Below are 14,006 nucleotides of genomic sequence, written 5' to 3'. Positions count from 1 at the left end.
TGACAAAATATAGCTTTGGTGGTGGTTTGTTATCCTTTTCTGACTAAACTGTTGGTGTTTTTTAGTCAGAATGCCACCTTTATTTTACAAATGCCCTTCCTGTGGGAAGAAGATGTCGAAAACTGACCCACACTCTGTTTGTGTGGTGTGTCTTCCAGCTTCTCATAAGGTGGAAGATTGTTCTCACTGCCTCAACCTTTCAAATAGAACTTTAAAAGAAAGGGAGAAAATGAGGTTGCTGGGCCTTCTGGAGAGAGAAAACCGTGGTGAGAAGAGTTCCAAAGGCTTGTTATCATCTGCTAAGCCATCTTCTCAGCCTAAACGTCGAAGATCAGCGTCTCCAGATGGTAGAACTAACAAACATCGACTCCAGGGAGCATTGCCGTAAAAAAAGGAGCGCTCGACGTCGCGATCCAGATCGCCGTCGGCGTCGAAGAGGGCTCCGTCGATGTCGAGGACTTCGCCGGTGAGGCAAGGTTCAGCGTCTCGACAGTCGCCGTCGAAATCCTTTTCGACGTCGAGACAATTGGTGTCGATTGCAGTAAGGACGACGTCGGGAGTGCAACGTTCGACGTCGAAGGATCGTGAGAGGTTGACGTCGAAGGAAGAGAGACGTCCGACGTCGAAGGATCGTGTGTCGACGTCGACGGGTAAAGTGTCGACGTCGAGAAAGAGTCATCGGTCGAGGTCGAAGGATAGACCAAGGTCGAGAGAGAGACGTACGTCATCGTCGAGGAAAAGGTCGACGTCGAGAGGAAGAATGGCGTCGAAGGATTTGACGTCGAGACCTAAAAAGAGAAGGTCAAGGTCTCCATCGCGACGTAGGTCGACGTCGAAGCTTGCTTCGGCTCGAAGCATGGAGTGTCTAGGTCTCCCCCACCTGAAAACCAGCCTCTCGGACCTCAATTAGGTCTTTGTCGAGGTCAGAAATAAGTCCCGAACCTATAGTGGAGACTACCCCGCATGATCAGCAAGACGACAGATCTGCAGTGGGGCAAGAGATAGTGCACCAGGACTCTTCTGTGGTGGCTCATTCGGGCTCAACCTCAGGGCAGGTGTCAGATGACAGACAATTGGTGCCCAGACAACAGACTCTGTCTGGTTCATTGGTCTCTGAACACAGTGCAGCTTCCAGAGCTTCCAAGTCTTCAGCAGGGCTGAATATTGTGCAGGTATCACCTGAAGCTTCACCTGAGCATACAGAACGGCCTGTTAACTTGTCACCGAGGTGGCTGGAAAGTCTAAGGCTTTGGAAGATGCATCCGATAATGGGGAAGAGAGCTCCGGTCCCTCCGACGGAGCTGCATAGAAGATCACGCTCAAGATCCTTAGTGAGTGAGAAATCACGTTCAAGGGAGCGTAGGAGGCAGCGATCGGCAACTCCTCAGAGTAGACGTAGAACCCCTACTCCATCTTCTACATCATCTTCGTCTTCTTCAAGATCTTCATATGGAGACTATTCTCCAACTATATCATCTACTCCTCCTTCCAGAGTGTCTCCCGTGGACGATTTGAGCACATTTAATGATGTGTTATGTTGTTGAGCGAGTAAATTCAACATCAAGATGGCAGTTCCCCAAGTAGCAAACGTCAGTCATCTTCGAAACCCTGCATCACAAGACGACTGGCAGGCCTCTTCTGCCGTTAGTGCCCGGGTTGATAGAACCAGCAATGAGAACATTCCTAACTCCGGCCACGGTGGGTTCAGGTCCTTCTAGGATTGCGAAGAAGTACAAGAAGAAGATCCAATGTTTTTGCGGTCTGACCCACCACCAGACTCTCTGATTGTAGCAGCAGTCAGAAAGGCACATTCTGCAGCATCTACCTCTTCTGCTCCACCTGAAAAGGATAGTAAGAGTATGGATTCCTTGGGGCAAAGAATGTGCAATACCTCTGGGTCGGTCATGCGAGTGGCCAGTGCGGCAGCTCTATTGGGCCGCTATGACCGTCTGCTCTGGGACTCAGTGGCTCGTTTTGCAGGTAAACTTCCTGAGGAGAATCAGAAAGGCTTCCTGGAAATAGTGGAAGAAGGAGGATTGGTGGCTAACCAGAGCATTAGCGCGGCTGCTGATGCGGCGGACTTGTCAGCTCATGGTTATGCACATGGTGTTTGCGCAAGATGTACAGCTTGGCTTCGCCTTACGGGGCTAAAGCCGGAGGCTCAGAGGAAAATGGTAAATTTACCATTTAATGGTTCGACTCTGTTTGGATCTCACGCAGACGACGAGATGTCTAAAATGAAGGTGGAGTTGGAAACTCTTAAGGCCGTAGGCCTTGAGAAGAAAAAAGAATTTAAACGTCGGGGTAATTTTCGTCCCTATGACAAGAGATCTTTTCAGCAAAGGAGCCAACAGACGTATTGGTCTTCGCAAAATCAAGGCCAGAATCAACAGAGGTCGCAATTCCAACAGCGACGGCCTGGACGAGGCAGAGGCAATGGGAATAGGCAGCAATCATCTGCTACCAAGCAGCCTCAGAAACAATGAATGGATGCTTCCTCTACAACCGTGTCCCACTCCGGTTGGAGGAAGTATTGTGCGTTATCTAGACGAGTGGAAACAGATCACGAAGGACAGATGGGTGCTGGGTATCATTCAGAGCGGGTACCTAGATTGTCATGCGTCCTCTAAAGATGGTACAGTGGAATATAAAGCGCTTACAACAGGAAGCGAACGTCCTTCTGAAGAAGAAGGCCATAGAACCAGTTCCTTTTCAGCAGAGAGGTCAAGGCCTGTACTCTCGATTCTTTCTCGTAAAGAAAAACGGTCCAGTTACAGAGTTCAGACCCATTCTGGATTTGAGACGATTGAACAAATTCATTCGGAAGGAAAGGTTTCGAATGCTGGCTCTTCACCAGATCTTCCATCAATTACACCAGGGGGATTGGATGTGCTCCATCGATCTGAAGGACGCTTATTTTCATATCCCGGTATCCAGAAACCATCGCACATTTCTCAGGTTTCAAGTAGCGGCTCGTCATTATCAGTACGCAGTGCTCCCTTTTGGCCTGAGATCAGCTCCCAGAACATTTTCAAAATGTATGGCGGTAGTGGCGGCTTGTCTTCGAAAGAGGCGGATTTTCATATATCCGTACTTAGACGACTGGCTTCTGAAGAGTTCATCCCCATCACTTCTAGAAGAACATCTGTCGATATGCCTCCAACTCATGTACAAGTTGGGTCTGCAAGTCAACTACAAGAAGTACATAATAAACCCCACCCAGAAGATCCACTACCTGGGTGCTCAGTATGACACGGAAGAAGAAAACCTGTGTCCTTCGGAGGAGAGGTGGTCATCCATCAAGGCGGAGTGTTTGCATCTCCTTCAGTCTGCACGTCCGACAGTTCGGCAAGTGTCCTCTCTCCTGGGGTCCATGGCATCGTTCATTTTCATCGTGCCAAACGCACATTTGCAGATGCGTCCTCTACATCAGTGCCTTGAAGATCAGTGGAAACAGAGGACGGGATGCTGGGAGGACCGAATTCATCTCCAACAGTCTGCAAGAGATTCCATCCGGTGGTGGATGAAGAAGGTGCACGTGATGAAGGGAGTTCCTTTTCATCAGGACCCATCAACGCAGACAACAGATGCTTCTCTCCAAGGCTGGGGGGGCGCATATGGGCTCTCTGCAGGTACAAGGGCTATGGTCAGACTTCGAGAAAGGATATCACATCAATCTACTCGAACTCAGAGCGGTCCATCTTGCTCTCAAGTCCCTGACGCCATCGCTTCAGGCTCGGTCCCTCCTGGTGCAAACAGACAATACAACGACAATGTATTACTTAAACAAGCAGGGGGGTACCAGATCCAGAACTCTTCCCATAGAAGCCCAGACCATCTGGCATTGGTTACTTGCACGAGACCTGTCCATAACAGCAATTCACCTACCGGGGAGTCTCAACTCACAGGCAGACAACCTCAGCAGAGACTTCGTCGAAGCGCACGACTGGGTTCTCAACGAAGACGTCGCGTACAGCATATTCCAAGATTGGGGAACACCAGACATCGATCTGTTCACAGACGCGGCAAATGCAAAATGCCCCGTCTTCGCGTCCAGGTTCTACCAGAAAGGGTCTCAAGGGAATGCCATTTTGATAGACTGGTGTCAAAACTTGCTGTACGCTTTTCCACCGACACCGTTGATACCAGCAGTGATCAATCGGCTGTATAAGACTCACTCCAGAATGATACTGATTTGCCCAGAATGGCCACGCCAGTGGTGGTTCCCAGATCTCCTCCAGTTGTCAATAACACCGCACAGGAGATTGCCGTGTCACCCGGATCTTCTGTCCAAGCAGAAGGGGCGAGTGTTTCATCCCAATCTGCCCTCCCTGCGCTTGGCAGGATGGCTCCTGAAGTCATCCAGTACGGGCACTTACAGCTGAATCTGGAGTGTATGAACATCCTTAAGGAGGCAAAGCGGCCTTCTACAAGACAATCCTATGGATTTAAGTGGAAACGCTTTTACCTTTGGTGTCAGAGTAAGGGTCTTGACCCTATTCATGGTCAAGAACAGGTGATCTTGCCTTATCTTCTTTACCTTGCTGAATCTGGTTTGCAGTTTAATTCCATCAAAGTCCATCTTGCTGCAATAACTGCTTATAGAAAATCACCAACACAGACATCTTTCTTTCGGATGCCTGTGGTGAAGGATTTTCTGGAAGGGTTAAGGAAGGTGTATCCTCCAGTCAGGTCTCCTTCTCCACCTTGGGAGCTTAATGTGGTGTTGACTAAGTTAATGGGTCCCCCATTTGAGCCCATACATAAAGCGTCTTTGCAACACCTGCCTTGGAAAGTAGCGTTCCTGGTGGCCATCACTTCTGCTCGTAGGGTGAGCGAAATCCAGGCTTTGTGTTGCAATGAACCGTACACAGTTTTTCATGGAAACAGAGTGGTGCTCAGGACTCATCCTGCTTTCCTACCTAAGGTGGTGTCGGATTTTCATATTAACCAATCCATAACATTGCCTACTTTCTTTCCGAACCCTTCGAGTCGGGCAGAACGGACTTTACATTCATTAGATCTAAAAAGGGTTTTGAAATTTTACTTAGATAAAACAAAGTCTTTGAGACACACGGACCGTCGGTTTGTGAACTATGGTCCTACGAATACTGGTTTGGCAGCATCCAAGAGATCCATTTCTAGGTGTATAGTGTCATGTATCTTACTGGCTTATCAGCTAGCCCACAAGTCTTTATCAGGTATACCTAGGGCTCATTCTACGAGGGGAAAAGCTTCTACCACAGCTCTCCTTAGGAATGTGGCTCTGTCAGAGATATGTAAAGCAGCTACTTGGCGTTCAGTGCATACGTTTACACGCCATTACTGTTTGGATTCTGATGCTCAGACTGATGCACAAGTGGGACAAGCATCACTCAGAAATGTGTTTGCTAATTCTAGTTAAACACTGTGATTTTAAAGTGTGGCTATGCTTTTATCTGTTCGCCCGCTTCTGGTGGGTATGAGCTTGCTACTCTATTCAGTGCTTATGACTATTAATGAGTATCCCCTGGAAGAGAAGGATTAGTTACTTACCTGTAATCCTAGTTCTCTTCCAGGGGTATACTCATTAAAGTCATAAGCACCCTCCCGCCTCCCCGGGCGAGCAGTAGCATTGAGGTTTATCGTTTTCAATATGTGTTATGAAGGTTTTAAGTGCAGATTCCTGCTAAAGTTTACTGTACCGTACAAAAGAACTGACCTACTTGTCACCTGTGGGGCATGATGGGAACAGAGTTCTCCTGGAGGCCTTGAAGGCAAAGTGTGCAGATTCTCTGGTGCCTTAAAGGCAAGGTGCCAGTCTGATTTTCTGTACACAGACATTTTTTCATATGCAGCCTTTTTAGGCTAATAACTGTTTACAACAGGTTCTTTGATGAAAATAAAAGGTTTTTCATGGTTATGAAATGCATTTTAGGCTCATGCCTGTTTATTGCATTTATATACAGCATATTTTCATGCTGCAGAACGTGTGTAAGGTTTGGTTTGATTAGCCTATGTATTAATGTTAGGCTGCATATTATGGTTATTATACATGTATATGTGTATAGTTACTTAGTACTATGTACTTTTGGTTATATTTACACATATATATGTATATTGTTTATGTGTTCCGGATCCCCGCTCATCGGCGGAGATAATTCAGTGCCTATGACTTTAATTAGTATACCCCTGGAAGAGAACTAGGATTACAGGTAAGTAACTAATCCTTCCAGGAACACAAAATCTTAGAGCGGATTGTCTTTCTCATTTATCAGGTAATTCTTTGTCATCTTCTAACTTTTTAACACAAGAGGAGTGTGTTGTAGCTTCTCTTGAAGATGTTATACTTTCAGTGGGTGAAGCGTTACATAAAGATTTATGGTTGTTAGCCATGTCAAAAGATGATACTTTTGGCATCAGGAACAAAGTAATTTCAATTGCTCATTTAGGTCACATGGGTCAGTACAGTACTATTAAAAAAGTCAGAGAATTTTTTGGTGGCCTTACATGGACAATGACATTGTTAAGTTTCTTGAGAATTCTCATTTGTGTATTAAGTCTGACAAAGTTTTGACGACTACAACATTTCTTAACCCCTGCAGTACAGTGCTCCTGTGCTCATGACGAGCTGAGCTCGTCATGACCACACCCGTTTTCATTGCTGTCCAGCACAGCAGAGGGATCTCTCAAGCAGCGATGTGGTTAACAAACTGTGGTCCAAATTAGCTATGAAATGAAATGAAATGAAATTAGATTTATAAAGCGCATGGCTGCCCTTAAGCGTCCCAGCGCTAACTTAACTGAAAAACAGAAGACCTTAAGAGAAGGAAGAAGAGAACAGAAGATTATTCAGCTTTAGGGAAAAGAAAAGTTTTAAGGGATTTTCTGAATTTGAGATAGCTATGGATCCTTTAGGACCTTATAAATGTAGTGAGTTTGATAAAACATATATTTTGGTTTTGATTGACTATTTCTCTAAACGGGTGGAATTAAAATGGATTTCTCAACTTAATACTGTAGCTGTTATTGAGTTTTTACAGGATGTGTTTAGGAAAGTGGGTTTCCCAGATTGTATTGCATCTGACAATGGCATCCAATTTACTTCTTCTGCCATGAGTGATTATTTTAAAGAGTGTAGGCATTCTTCATCTCAAGACAGCTTTATACTCTCTAAATATGAATGGTCTAGTAGAGAGATTTAACAGAACATTAGTAGAAGGCATCCAGTTGCTCTCATGTCCAGAATTGACGTTAAGTCACATGTTGCTGCTCTTTAATGGTTATATCATTGTACACCTCATTGCACTACCACGTTCTAACCTTTTGTGTTACTTAAAGGGAGAAGTACCAGACAACATCTTAATCCTAGTTGGTTATTTACCAAGGCTGATACTTGCAATCTCAAACAAATGTATAACACTGTTAAGACTAATGTGGAAATCAAAGAAGCTAAAAGTGTGGAGCATGCCTTCAAAAAAAGAAATCTTTATCATGCATGTGGGAGATGAAGTCAAAATCAAACTACTGGGTTATGTCAAAAAAGGTTCTTCTAGGTTTTCAGATATAAGGAAAATTGTCAGGTTGGGAACAATTCAGCCTTATTGGACAATGGCACTTGGCGGTCTATTTCACGACTAGCAAAGACTAAGTCTAATTTGCAAAAGTGCATCAATGTAACTGATTAACCTGATTTTGGAAGTTAATCAGTTGCAAGAAATATTTCAGAGGAGAGTTTTAAAACAACGGTTAGCAAATTACCTGAAATAATGGAGAAAAATAAGAGAAATGTTAAACTTCCAAAAAAAGTGATTATTTCCTCATGTATTATTATTATTGTTTTGTTCTTTTTCTTTTCTTTTATATAAGGAAGGGGGGTATGTGGGAACTAATGTTAGCCATGTTCTTATCCCTATTACGTATTCTAAGTTCTTAACCAAGTTTCTTCACTGCAGGTATTACTTACCTTATTGTTGTTACAGTTCGTTTCCATTGGTTGAGATTTTTCTGGATTATATTCTGTATTTCAGGCTGGCTGTGTTTTGAGTCAGTTTGGTACCAGACTTACTTGTTTGTGGATGCTAAAATAAAGTCTTGATTCATACACTTGGCTAAGTGTATTATTACTTCACCAGTGCACAACACTAGCGTGATGCTCCCTATGTCTGCCATAGCACTTTCTTGGGGCTTCTAACAGTTAAGAAATAAAACGTACATTTGTGTTTCAAATATCCGATCCTGCAGCAGCAGACTTTCAAAGCCCATACATGACAGAAACCAGATTCAGGCCCAATAGGAGTCAATGGGAGAAATACAATTCTAACAATTTCTTTATTTGTAAATCTTCCAGTTTTCTCTTCCAAATTGTTGGCATGTGTTGTGTTGTACTTATGTGTGGTTGCAGTATGCTGTATTCCTTCCAGGTAGAGAATGTGGAGCACTGTCCCTTACCGTATTCCACATTCCACTGACATGGGAATGTTCCAACCTGGTCTGTTGAAGGTCGGCTGGCTGATGGGCAGCCATGTCTGTACTGCAGGGAATTATTCTTATAATAAAGACACTTCCTACCTTCCTAAGTTGCAAAGAGTCGTCCATCCGGCTTCCAAGAGCATGTCTGTTGTGGCCGGGGTGTTAACAATACACCTCTGGGAAGAGGAGCTTCGCGCGCGACCAAGATGGCCGGGTGAGCACAGGGATCCCGAGACCCTCGCCACCTCCCTCATCTATCCTGAATTTTATCCTGATCACGACGACGGGTTATTGAAGACGCAAGCCAGCTGATATATAATAGCTGCTTTCCGAAATCGATTTGGACTCCGGGAACCGCAACTACGATACTTTGAACTTTTGTGGCCTGCTCCATGGTGCCACCCGGGACTCGAGTCATTGTGGTGCCCAGGCAGTAGTTGAACAACAACGGCCTACGGAGTACTGCTCACAACCTCGGAGTTAACTTTCGGTTTCGTTTTTGATTCCTCTGCCTCCTCTTATCTCAAGACCGCTCTGGCAACCCGAGATGCAGCCTGACCCCGCAACTTCATCGTGTGCCAGCTGCTGAGTGTTTCTGCTTGTGGGATATCCCGCTAGAACTCGCTTTTGGAGATCTTGGTGGGTGAATTGTGAGAAGTCAGTTTTACCAGGTCTCAAAGGCCCCTCCGGGGCGCAGCACCCAATATGGCGGGCAAACCCGATAGCAAGAAATGAAAGACCAAGACCATTCACCGGGGGGGTACTATTCAATCGAATATCATGGATCGCTGTAATCATCCTAAGGGGTCCCCGGGGGGTGCAAGTAGGTCTTTGGAAGAGACGGGTGATGGCTCAGCCGCGGCGGAGGATTTAACCCTGTGTTAGACCCATCTGCTTCTGAGAGTCCCCTCACCACTATGATTTCTTTTGTTCCCCTGTACCTCCCAAAATTTGTCGCTTTTCTTTGTCTACCAGGACCTTTTGTGTGCTGTTTCATGGGGCTGGATGTTCCTTGACACCCAGTTGTTCACAAGGTTTTTGGCACCTATTTACAAGACACCTGGCGAAACCTGTGACATTATAGACTGGGTTTGACAACCTGTATGAATGACCTCAAAATGGTGGCCGTCCCTTTTCCTCATGTGAGTGACTCCCCTTGGAGCCTCCATGAACCTTGACCTTTCAAGGTTTTGGCGCCCTTTTACTTGGCGCGCATTCCTGACAGGAATTTCTTTATTTCCCTCAGGTACACCAAATGGCTGCTCTAGGAACCCCAGTATGGTGGCTGTTAGGGTCCCAAATACCTCTCAGAAGTGCCATGTCATTGGCTTAGCCCAAAGAAGGTTCTAGAACCTACTGGCACGAGCCAGCACCTCAGGGCACTGGCTATATAAGGTCCAGCCCCTGGCGGCCATTTTAGATGACCAGAAGACTAGATAGGATAATGATGTTCCAGATCTAGGTGAAGAAGGAGATTCCAGACTTGACACCAGATTGACACCTGCCCTGTTGACCCCTGAGGCGGCTGGTAGCACGGGCAGTAGAGCAAGCAAGGGTCACTGGCGTGGATCCTGACTGGCGTTCCAGTCAGCTGTGTGTGCGGTGACCTTGCGCCTACAGTGCCTGCCCGGTGAGTGCCTTGTCACCCCCAAGAGACTGTGATCGTGTTCGTGTGCCTCCCCGCCCCCCCGGTGGTGAATTACGACAGGCTCGGGTCGCGAGGCGAGAGCAAGTTCGCCGCGACCGCGAGCGTCTTCTGTGCCCCTTTTGTGACAGGCGCCTCCAGCGAGGAGCTCGGACGTCTCCGAGCTCCACCGGCGTAGAGTGCTTCCTGCGCAGACTGAGGTGAGGTAGTGCGCCGGGGCGGGGAAAGGCCGGCCTTCGTTGGGCGGGACTACTGTCTCTGCCCCTCCCCAGTGAATCGGCGGCTGTAGCTGTGGGCGGGAATCATCCCTGTTTGAGGAAGTCGGAGGGAGGTCCGTGGAGCCCCTGAGAACCCGTCGCTGGCGAGAGAAGTGCTGAACCCGACTGAATCGCTTTTCGATTGCAGCCGATGTGAGGTGGGCCCGTTTCTTCAGGTGGGAAGCGGTGATATAAAGGAACTGTGAACCGGCATTTATTTGACTGAGCGCGAAGATTGTTTGACCCCTTCGGCAGCCCCGTTCGTCAGTCTAAAGACTTTCGAACTGGTGCCGCCTGAGTGCTAGCGGTGACAAAGCCCGTAGGCGCGCTTAGACCCCACCGGCAAACAGAGATCTCAACCCGGTGGCAGCCGAGTGTAAATGAAGTGTTCACTGTGTTTCCTTGCCTTTTAAGATACACGCGCATATCCCCCGAGTGATTCTTAAAGAGTCCCAACACTCCTTTTGTGCCCAGAGAAGCCTGTATTCATTCTCAGTGAAGTCATCATAAACTGTAAGAGTAATCTTTCCATCCTGAAATGTATTGCAAGTTAATGTTCCTGAAGTATTTAATTGGTGGCAGCGATACCAGAATGAGCATGTGTTTGTTTATTTAAATGAACTAGTATTTATTCTGCTAAACAACAAGTGATATTTATTCTATTTATTGATGATATTTATTCCTGATATTTATTCTATTTATTAATGATATTTATTCCTGATCTTATTTATTGTATTTAACCTGGAATTGAAACCCAGCAAATTGTGGCCAAAAGAAATGTGTATGTGCTTTCCTAACTGATCCCCATTCACAACAGAGAATTTTTACATAAAGGAATCGTATTTTCCTACAACAGTGGTGTGGTGCCCTTCTTTTTGGTGGTTGTACAAGGAGATATTATTGGGTCAAAGCCGGCTTAACACGACAGCCTTCACTTGCCTTGACACTTGAGCCAAGCTACCCCCTTTGTGCTGGGCTTGCCCATCGCAGGTCCAACATAAAATTGGTGCTCAGCGGGTGGGATTACGAGCCGTGCTTGTTTTGGACCCCATAATAATTCCGTGTGCGCCACAGGTACACACCCGGAGTTTTCTCCCAGCGGCCCTCCAATTCAATATTTTGCTTTTTCCAAATTCTCTTCTGGAGGTGGGTGGAGGTGACCCTCAGAGTTCCTATCCTTGTAACCTACTTCGAGGTGGTTTTTCACTGACAAGATGTAATTCGATATGTCAGAACTGGAGACCTATACTGTGGCACAGCTCAAGGATTTCTGTCAGGAAAGGGGAGTGTTCGTTAGGCGAGGGGCCAAAAGAGAGGAGCTCCGTATTTGTCTGCGAGCCTGGGTGGAAGCGCATCCGGAGGGAACGGTAGAGGAGGAGGAGTCAGACAGGGGTACTGTCGTTGAGAGGACTGCGGAATGTCCCCTCGGGGTGGGTGATATGATAATCAGCCCCAAGGTAGCCTCACGGGAGGGCAGCAGTGCATCAACAGGAGGGTTGTCAGAGACCGAGTTAGCTGACAGAAGAGAGGAGAGACAATTGAGGTGGGAGTTAGCCAAGCTGGAGATGGAAGGGAAGAGGATGGAACACGAGCTCAAGCTACGAGAGCTCGACCTCAGGGCCCATAACATCACTCCGGAGGGTGTCGAGTCTAAGGAATTTGCCAGGGAGCTCAGGCCTCACTTACCCAAGGACGTGGTCGCCAGTTATACCGCTGGAGATGACATAGCTAAGTGGCTGGCAGCCTATGAGGTCTCCTGAAGAGCCCATGGGATCCATGAGAAGCATTGGGGTGGTGGAATGTATCGCTACATGCCTCCCACAGGTAGGGATGCCCTATTGGCCCTAGACCGGGAGGATCAGGTAGACTACCCCGCCATGAAGGTGGCGCTCATCAGAAAGTTTGGGTTGACCCCCGAGAAATACCGGCAGAGGTTTAAGGGCAGGCACAAACTGAGCTCACAGAATTGGGTTGACTTCCTGGATTATGCCAAGAAAGCCCTGGATGGGTGGGTCCAAGGTAGTGAGGTGGAAGACTATCGAGGGTTGTACAATCTCATACTTAAGGAACATCTTCTCGAGAAGTGTCTTCCCGAGCTAAGGCAGCACCTGGTAGACAGCAAACTTACTTGCCCCCGTAAGCTTGCTGAGGAGGCGGACATTTGGGTAAGTACCCGAGTGTCCATGAAGGGGACGGGAGGAGATTCTCAGAAGTCCGGACAGGGCGCCCCCCAGAAGAAAGAGGGGGGAGATAATAAGAAACAGGAGTTCTCCAAAGGCCCCCAAAATAACTTTAAGGGGAAAAGTTTTTTCTCCAACTCTAAGGCTAGCCCGCAAAAGAACCCTAATCCTGGCCAGAGTCAGCAGCCAAGGGTTGTCCATTGCTTTGAGTGCGGTGGTGTTGGACATTATAAGGGAGACGCGAAATGCCCACCCCCTCCCACTGGAGGAAAGGCCCCGGGAGTTGCTAGTGTAGCGCTCGGGGAGGAGATGCCCTTAGTTAAGGGGAGGGAGTGGGCGGGTGTCACCTTAGGGTCCCTGGGTGATCGGGAGGTGGTTCCAAAGATCCAGTTGCCCCCAAATACTACCAAGTATGGGCAATGGGTCACCATCAATGGCCATAGAGGGGAAGCTCTGAGAGATACAGGAGCCAGTATGACTATAGTCAGGAGTCGAGTTCATCAATATGAGGGAAGAGGAATAGCTGTCCTATCTGTTCCCCAGAACTAGGTAGAAATTATCAAGAGTGGATAGGACACTTGTAACCACTTATACCGAGAGAAGTCTGAATGCCAGGTCGTGTAAAAAAATTCTTGGTGCGTTAGTGATCCACAACCCTCGTGGTGCTATCTTTGAGCGTAAATATTCAGTCATTATTATTCCGTGGATGGCAACCCTTATTTGTTCCTGTTTTTTTGCTGTTAGGTTGTCCCAATCATCAGTCTGAGCTAGTACTTGAACAAAGTCTGGGTTCTGAATTAGCGTTTGAGCCGCTAAAATCTCGCTTATGTCGCTCCCCGAAAAACTCAAGCCATTCATATCCTCCATGCTCAGTTTCCAAGGCAAGTCTTGTTATTCATAAACAAGAATCAAAAAACAGGTTTCCCGCAGCTGCGCGCTGCTTAATACGAGTTCATCAATATGAGGGAAGAGGAATAGCTGTCCTATCTGTTCCCCAGAACTAGGTAGAAATTATCAAGAGTGGATAGGACACTTGTAACCACTTATACCGAGAGAAGTATGAAAAACCCTCATAAACGTTGTGTATAACGAGAAGCGGTATATCTTATTCTCCGCCCCACACGGACGTTATGGCAACAATCATTGGGTTTGACAAATTGTATCTTGCCAGCCTCACCCGAGGCGTTCTCTGGTTTTTTCGTGGCAGTCTCCAGAGAATTTCGAGTCACCCCACAGAAAAAGCAAAAAAAGGAATAAAATAGTTTCCAGCCGATATGGGTACTCTTTATTAATATCCTGGACTACTAGGTTAAAAAAATCGGTATGCTCACTGGAAGTTTAGGGATCCATAGCATATATTAATAGCACTGAAAGAACGTCGACATGTTTCTGCTCTATTGGCCCGTGGGTCTAAGAGCATTCGTCAGGACAAAGACAACACTAAACATAGAAAAAACTACAAATCACCATTTG

The sequence above is a fragment of the Lissotriton vulgaris genome, chromosome 2_1 (assembly GCF_964263255.1).
Source record: "Lissotriton vulgaris chromosome 2_1, aLisVul1.2, whole genome shotgun sequence".
NCBI classification, from domain to species: Eukaryota; Metazoa; Chordata; class Amphibia; order Caudata; family Salamandridae; genus Lissotriton; species Lissotriton vulgaris.
The sequence above is the reverse complement of the archived record's forward strand: the minus strand, read 5'-3'. Positions refer to the sequence as shown.